Genomic DNA, 9,295 nt, shown 5'->3' with positions numbered 1-9,295 from the left:
TGTTCTGAATGCTTAATAGTGTAATATAACAGGAGCATGTTCAGAAGACCTCTCTTATCTGTACCAACATCTCCAGAAGCAACTCTTGCAAAAATACTGCACATCACATTAGAATAAAACACTAAACATAACTCACCTCATCATGAATACAAAATCATATTTATCCTATTTATCACTGTTACGATAAATTAGTGAATAACAAGAAGGAAAAAAAGTAGCTTGCTTGCTTATTTAGACTAATGATGATAGTGTTGTGTTCTATTTATTAATAGCAGGGTTTTTTAATGATGGAATACGAACCATTATTGTAAAAGAGAAAGCTATCATAAGTGTTAAATATCAAAAAAGCTACATCTAGCACCCCTGAAGATGAGATCTGCAACAGCTGACCAACTCACTCTATAGTCATCAGCTGAGCAATTTTCAACATGATGTGGGAAGATGGTCTCCATTCTTCTTTTTTTTTGATTCTTTTCTTCTTTACACAAGAAATAAAATTTAAGAAATTTTTGAGACATTAAGAATGTAAGGATAAAAAAAAGGCTAAGAACCCAGGAAAAATTTTGTGAGTCATTCTTGAAGCAGACCACATTTCACTAATTCTAAATCAAAATTTACCTTGTCAATACAAATTTGACACAAAAGTTCCTATTTTAATTTTATTTATTGATACTAGTCTAACTAGCCTAACTCATATTATTTTTCTTGTTCTGACTAAAATTTACATAGGGATGGCAATTATGAAGAATGACTTCGGGAATTTTTTGTCTGATATGATAAACTAAGTGATGCCCTGGGTAATGTCCGGTGTAACTAATACTAGTGGGGTCTAGAGGTCTTGTTATGGGACTAGGAGAGCCCATACTGTTATTTAGTTTTGTACCAAAGAACAGAAGACAAACTTTTACATTATCTACAACTGTTATGTTCACTGAAACAGGGAAGAGGAAGAACAGGGGGAAGGGGAGGTGTAGAATATCACCTGGGAGGTCTCATTTACAGGAGTTACTTTTTTTTCCCCCAGAGAGGTGGGCAAAACAAAAAGCATGTGCAGTAAAATATAAAATCATCACATCAACACTAGACAAACAGAAGAAATGAGCATAGTCAAAGTAACTGGTAACTTACATTTTTACAGTCCAAAATTTTGATTAAGACTTTCATATAAGACTTCAGAATATCAGTGAAAAGTTTTGTAAGATGTTGATGGAGATGTCAGGAAAAACTTCACCTCACATTTTAAGTCAAAGTGAATTTTGTTGTTAGATCTCGATTCACACAGCACACACTACTGATAGGATGGTAACAATGACTGTATTTAGCATTGGGCTCGATTTGGCTTGGTAAGCTCTGTTAATTGTGAGTTCCAGTTCACCTACTTTACCTAGTATTTTGAGTACACAAAGCCCTTAAAGAAAAAAAAGAATGCAATTCAAATATTGGTGAGGGTTTTATGCAATATGGTATTTTGCTTTATGACAGCTGAGCAGAATGTGTGTGAAGAAACAAAGAGACAGAAAGCAGCAGAGTGCATTGTATTCTTGACATATCAAACCAGACTCCCAGAACTTTTCCATGCTTCCAAGAAACATCACCCACACAAGGAACATAACCCAGCATGCTGAGGGACAGAAGCTGGACCTCATCCCTGCAAGTAAGAGTCTTCATAGATTCACAGTTTAAGTGCTTGTGAGAACATAGTTTAGCTCTTTGGTGTACCACAAGTATGCAGCCGTTTTGTTAAAAAGTCCCAGCTGTATAGTAATCAACACACATTTTTAATCCATCCATTCCCTGTTATGAAATGCCAATAGAGCATAATAGAGAATTTTAGCAAGCATCCACTCCTTTCAGTTATAATCTTCACTTGAGCCAGCTCTTCGTTTCTGTAGGTGGTGAACCAGTACACCACAGAGATTCAATGGGACTGTAAGTTTTGAATCTCTAATACACATTAGAGAGTGATTTACTGGGGACAGATGACGTAAAAGTAGGCGGATGATAAGGATGTCACCCTTGCCCAATAATACTATTCAGAATTATACACTGTCCTTGTTTCATAATGCAACAACAATTAGGGTGCTAAGTAGCATACCTCCCTCTGCCCTATGTTCAGCCATAAGAACAGAGATCAACCCTTGGCAGCACCACACAGACCATGTGGAGGGGTTGCTGGCGGTGGTGGTTTTTTTTGGTTCCATTTTGGTTTTTTTCAGTAGAAAAACCTGGTAAAAGGCTTCAGTATGTTCTATTTTTTTTAAAAAAAGTAATATTCTTAAGCAGTAGAACAATTTTTTTACAGCACAGGCAGCTATAAAATGGAATCTTACAAAATGGTCTGTTATTTATCTGCACAATGTCATTTCAATTTTGCCAATATCTTAAGGCTAACTTCCTGCAACTTTTCATTGAAGTGAGTTCTTTTCATTTCTCCTCTTTGAAAATGAAAAGCTTTACATTTTTAAAGGTGGAGATGTTGGAATAAGCAATATTATTTAAATGAGAACCTCAACTACTCCATGTTGAACCCCAGAAGGTTTTGCTAACCTTATTATGCCTGATGACTTGCTTATGGGAAGGACTAATCTCCCATCTAGAATGTTTCCCTGCTCAGTGTCCAGCAGTCATGCCAAAGCACACAAGTGTCCCTTTTCCAAACTCCATGGCTTTTAACAGACTGTAACATAGAGACTACAGAGAAACAAGACAGATAAAGAGCCTGTGAGGGAAATTTCTCAGTCATGAAATCACACATATGGCTGGTTTTTGTCTGAAATCTCTGAAGAAACATCCAGTTTTGTAGACATATGGACATGAAATGGACCATTCTGTTTGTACATGTGAAATCAGATTATCTGTCCTTGAGCTATCCTCATGATTCACCTGGATATATTGTGCAACCCATCCTCTGCCAAAAAGATGCAATGTGAAAATAATTATGTATGAAGATATATACAAAACATTAGAATAATTCATTGATGAAAACTGACAATTGCGACTTCAAAAATTTTGTAAGAGAAGTAGCATATTTAATAATAATTATAATAGTAATAATAATAATCCTAAATTTAGTCCATTAATTGTGGTTTTTATTAATCTGCAGAGCCATCAGCATAATTTTTAAATTCTCATTATTCATAAAAGTAACATTTCTGAGTAAAAGATTCCACTTCAGTCCTGTCTGTGTGTTCTAACCCAACCAGATTATAGTTTCTGCATTCAAAAATTACAGCTATCTCTATTTAAAATTCTTTTAGGCACTAGATTGTTAACAAAGAAATAGAAAATTATTAAAATATTTCTGAAAGCTAGTACAAACAAATTGAAAATAGCATCAGGAAGTGGGCATCATATACTGGTATATAATTGATGGATCTTTGAAGTATTGTCACAAAACATAAATGAATATAAGTTTATCTGCCTATAGTCTCTGAATTTTAGACTAAAAATGAAGTTCTGAAGTATTTTAAAATTATTTGAGAAATTTATTTAGATACGTACTTGTGAAAAAGAAATGTTTTGTTTAGAGCATTCTTTCTTACAACTCATTAATAAATTTATTTAATCCTTATGTTTTTGAAAGGATAAAATTTCTATTCAGAGAGTTAAAACTAAGATTTTGACAGACATAAAGGATGCCTAAAGATAGACAAGTAACTTCCAACCCATATTGAAATTAATAGGGGCTATGCATTACCAACGTATTCAGAAGTCTAAAGACAAATATAAATCTCACAATTTGAAAGAAAACTGTATTATCAATTCAATTCATGTGAATGAGATTGTGTTGCCTATTTGGGGAAGTCAACCCACATCTGTTCAAGCATGTAAAAACAGCACTACTTCCTAGACATTTCCACATAAAAACCTCATTATACAGTAGCACTACAGCCTGCTTGAAAAAGTGCTGTATACTAAGTTCCTTAATGTAAAAAAAAAAAACCTTAAAAACCCCTGCCCCAATAAAACAATAACAACAACAAAAATAATTCACAGTATGCCACAGGCTAAACACCATTTTCTGTTTTGACATCTGTCTCCATGGATTAGTTAAAGGAATTTACCACCGAGATTTCTAAGGATTTTGAGAAATATTCTAATAAATAAATTATATGGAAGGAAAAGTACCATTTTTACTTCCTGTTGCTATGTCTATTGGGTTTTAAATACTGATGGTTTTAGGTACTGTTAATTATTGCTAAAGCTTTTCACTTTTTTTTATTCTTTTGATTTGACTGCACTTCAACTAGAAGAGTACTTCCTTGGGAGTTCATGTGTGACATACAACTATAAATATCTGGCATCTTTTTCAAAGCATAAGTTGTGGTGCATCTTCTAAACTATACAAGCATATAAGCTTCATCTCAAGAATCCAAAAAGTGCTTAAAAATCAATAATTGAGTGTTTTGTAAGAGCATCATCAACTCGCTAGTTATGACTTAAGAGGACTTTGAAAAAAGGTCATTGTGTAATACTTGAGAAAGTGTAACTCGTCTCACCTTCAGCATTAAAACACCTCTTCATCTTAAAAATAATTGCATAATAATGCACATGAAGCAAATAGTTTACTCCCACATATAGATATTTCATACCAAAATAATGTCCATTGTTGGATAATTAAAATTTCGTTGTAGCCACTAAATACGCAGACAAGTGGAAAATTTTGATATATTGTTTGTGGAAACAATGTAATCCCCATCTATATCAAGTCTTATTCTCTAAAAGACTACAGTGCTCAAAAATTAGCATAATTGAGGGCACTGTAGAAAACAATGGTCTTCAAATACACGAAAGATGGTGCACTTCAGACTACTATAATTTGTTTTAGCCTTAAGGAGTTTTACTGAACCGGTTGCATGGTGCTATTTTGGCAGAAAAATGTCATTGATGGACACTAGTTAAGCTTTGTTGCAGTCACTGTTCAACTGCTCTATCCTTTCAATTCAACCCATTCAACTATACCTAAACTGTCAGGTAACTTCAAAAGAAGAAAGAAAGATTATGCCTATTCTATTGACTTCTTCTGGAGAAACAGAGCACAGAAGTAGGAATTTGCAATCTTTCAACTTTGGCAACAAATCTACCTACACTTACTTTAAGTTACCAGGTTGTTTATTTATCTGTCCCTTATATCTGTCTGCAAATCTGTATTAACTTGATGAAAACATATCTGTTAATTTCAGAAAAGTTTAATCACATTACATTCCATTTTTTTACAACCTTCCACTATGTCTTTTAAGGAATATTTACCCTAATGCCACATATGAAATGGTGTGAAATAATTAGAGTAAAATTTGCTTCCATAAGTGAACTTTAAATCTGTAGTATTGTGTAGGTGAAGGTGGGGAGCTACTTGTTTTAAACTTAGTTGGAATAGAAGCTATGTTCCCTGGAAATATTTAACATTAATAGTAGTTAGCATTTTGGCATAAAGGATTACTTAAGTCTCACACGGTGCTTAGTTGTGTTTTATTCCCCCACCCACAAAATGTAGAAAAGAAACACAAGCCAAAGAAGAGAGCATAAGCATTAGCTTTGAATATTCAACTATCTTGGCTTGTGTCATATCATAAACATGCTTCCAGCAATTCTTAACACTTCATATAAACCAGTCACAATAAGAAGCTTCTTACTGTTTCACTGTGAGGATGCACACTGTGACCGAGGCATTTTTAAGAATCCAATTTACTACTGTTGCCCTGAAGAATAGGGAAGAAATGAAGGAATGTCAGGCAATTTTGAGAAGTTTTGAGCTAATCTCAGGGTCTGAGGCACCAGAAGGGTTTGATCATCCCAAGATGCTCTCCCTCAAACTGGCTTCAAAGCCTTATGGCCCTCTGTTTCACTGGACATTTGCAATAAATTGCTGAGGATATGCAGAGGAAAGTGAATTGAATTCCATTGCAACAATAACGTGGTATCATGAAAAAGCATAGATGTTGTAGACCTGTATATTCTTATCCCAGGTGTGTCTCCATGTTGCAAACTAATGATCACTACACATTATACCATGCCAATACACTTCATAGCAAATTGCAGTATCTCTGCTCTCCATGTTCCATTTTTCTGCTTTGCATCAGTTATTCCAAAGGAAAGCCTTCAGAAAATATGCAATATTGTGGCACAAAAGTAAATAGAATGGAGTTGATTTCTGTATAGGTAACCGTAATTAATGGCTCTATGGAAATGTGCCACAGTAATTTTTAAAGCAAAGCTGCTTTATTAGTTAACATTTGAATGTTCAGTAATTCAATTCAGAAGAGCAAGTTTTCCTGGAAGGTTATGTTGTATTAGAACAATCAAACACCTATAAAATTCCTGTTTAAGGAAATAGGATTCACTAATTGTAAATGACAATTAATTTCTTTCATTCTTTACAGGATTTGTAAAAGGATGCACTCACTTTTCAGGTACATTACTGTCTGATGGCAATGGGGGCTTCTAAAGCCCCCCCACCTTGCAAAAATAAAATATTAACCACTGACATTTTATAGCTAATGGAAATGTTATTAGTTTAATTATATACTGCTACTGTAAACACATGATGCAAAAATGCCTAGCTCAGGCAAAAACTTAATACACATCAGATTTTCTAATGGTACGAAAACATAACTCTTTATGTTTCAGGACTGAAAGTGTCAGTCTTAGGGAATGGATACTCAAACTGTAAAAGACAAGAAGAGCAAAAAATGCCAAAATAAAGTAGCGTCATAAAATTCTCATAAGTTTTTGTTCTATTGTCTTTTAAATTAATGTTTCCTTTTTCAGAACAGAAATTGCTTCCACCATTTTTAGTGTAAAATGCTTATCACAGCCTCCATGTATTAAAAAAATTGATGGTATGAAAGATTCTTAAGAAATGATTTTCACATGAATGGTTTATAAAATCTAAAGCAGATTTCAGTTGAGATTTTTTCTTCTATTTTCAAGTTCTTGTAGCTAGCTGAGAAAAAGTGTTCTTGTCTTTTTCCCCTTTTCCAGTTTTCATAGGGTTACTCTACAATATAATATTTCTGGGTTCAAGACATTCATATTAACACTAGAGAGAGCAAATGTCTGTGTGACATACGTCCATGTAGGACTAAAACTTGTGATATTGTAAGGGCCTCAAGTGCAGCTTGAAGAAAACACTTCCTCTCAGGGGTGGTGGAGGTTATGTAAATCCTGTCAAGGATATCTAATGCCAACTGCATGCCACAAGGCTGCGACAGGGTGAGACTTGAGGGATTACTCAGGACAGCAAAGCAGCACTGACTAGACTACTGAAAGTGCTGGATAGATTTATCAACATAAAAACGTGATAAGAATTGCAGGGGCCATGCTACAGGTGTTGGTTAACTTTTCTTGTTTTCTGTGAACAGAAGATGACTGCTTCCTGTTCTTACCCAGTCAGATTTAAGTAACAAAGGAATCAATATGTAAACACTTAGGAGAGACCAGATGGTGAATGATAAATGACAAGGATCAATTTAATAAAACCTATCAGGCCACAATAAACATAAGCCATCTCTGAAAAAAATTAAAAGAGGTGGTTTGCTGGGTAAAGTGATTGTAATTGTTTTAATTGATTTTTAGTAATGATTTTCATGCAGTCCCTCCTGGAACCTTTATAGAAGAAACAGAAAAACATGGCTGGAACACACCTCAGGAGGCTCTCTAGTCCATCCTGTGTTCCAAGTAACAAGTGGCACAAGCCCCACACCTAACATATTTGTCTAACCAGTTCCTAAAAACCTCCAGCAGCAGAGAATCCACAGTTTCCCATGGCAAACTTCTTCAGTGCTTAACTGTCCTTTACAGCAAGATGGTTGTTCTTGATGGTCAAACTAAACACATCACTTCTTCACCCATGCAGAGATCTTTCCCTTTGAGCATCAACTTTTTTACGTATAGAAGCCCTAACATTTCCCCAAAATTTTCTGTTTTCCATAATAAACTACCTCAATTCTTTCATCTTTGCACACAACTCATCCTCTGGCCCACAGATTAAAGGCAACTGGATGGAACATGAGGGGACATATTGCAGATAGAAATACAAAATAGTACTAATTCCAATATTAAGATGAATATTCTACAGTCATGCTTTGAGAATAATAATGAAAGGACAACATACTTATATGAGCATAAGTTCTTCCATGAAGGGTAATGCCAACTTACCTAACAGTTTTACAACTTTCACCATATTTTCTTACCATTTGTGCAGGTACCATCTCCTAACTGCAGAAATGGAAGTTAAAAATCAGGTGTAATGACAGTAGCTTTTTTTCCACATGTAAGTATTTATAGCTGCCTGCATTCAAATGAAGATCAGCATTAGTTGCATATGGGATTTAAAATAAAGTAGTACATAGATAAGAGGTATTTTCTAAACACTTTTTTTAGAAGACAATATTTGAGATGTTATAATGGAATCAGATGTTATTGCATTTGTGATCTATTTTTAAAAAAATACAACTTGAATTCATAAATTAGTACTTACTAGAAAACTCTCTTTAACAAATCATGTTATAAAACATCCACGGGGATTTTTGTATTATCAGCATTACCTTTATCGTCTTCTACAGAGATTTTTGGTTTTTTGTGTGGCAGTTGCTTTGAATTCCAAGAATTCAATGTCTGACATGAAAATTGCTAGCCAAAAGTTGAATTTTCTTCTAATTACAATTGTTTTCTACTGACATTTTTGCTACTCTACAGCTATCAAATGTACAGTATCAGTATTATATTTAATCTAAGTTAGTGTCTTAAAATATGAAATAAACACATTTTTTCTTTCCTCACTTAATTTCTTATCTTTCAGACTAACCACCAGTTACCGTCCTTGGGATTTGATCTTTGCATTATCTGCATACTCAAGGTCCACAGCGCTCTTTGTGCAACTGAACTTATTAAGCTAAAGTTCTAAACAGGTACAAAGTATATATATTGCAAATGTGAATATTTAAAGAAAGCTAATGTGTATGCCCTGTAGATTTTTTCATGACCTTTTAGACATATGATTTAAATGTCAAAGGCATGCAAAAATTATTTAAAATTACCCTGGGCCAAGTCTATCTAAAAGTTTATTCCATATGTGTCAATGAAAGCATGTTACATTTCTGAAAAGTGACTTTTAAGGTTCCACTGAAAATGCCAATTGCAGAATTTGTATACTTTCACTGATATTAAAAATATTCCTATCTACTACACTTCCATTGACTTCTCAACCATTATGATGTCAATGGAAAAAGTTTATATGTCATTTGGCTACTATAAAAGAAAGGAAAAAGACAACATTTTAGACCTATTCCGCGTT

The sequence above is a fragment of the Corvus cornix genome, chromosome 2, assembly GCF_000738735.6.
Source record: "Corvus cornix cornix isolate S_Up_H32 chromosome 2, ASM73873v5, whole genome shotgun sequence".
Classification (NCBI taxonomy): domain Eukaryota; kingdom Metazoa; phylum Chordata; class Aves; order Passeriformes; family Corvidae; genus Corvus; species Corvus cornix.
This window is presented reverse-complemented; position numbering follows the sequence as displayed.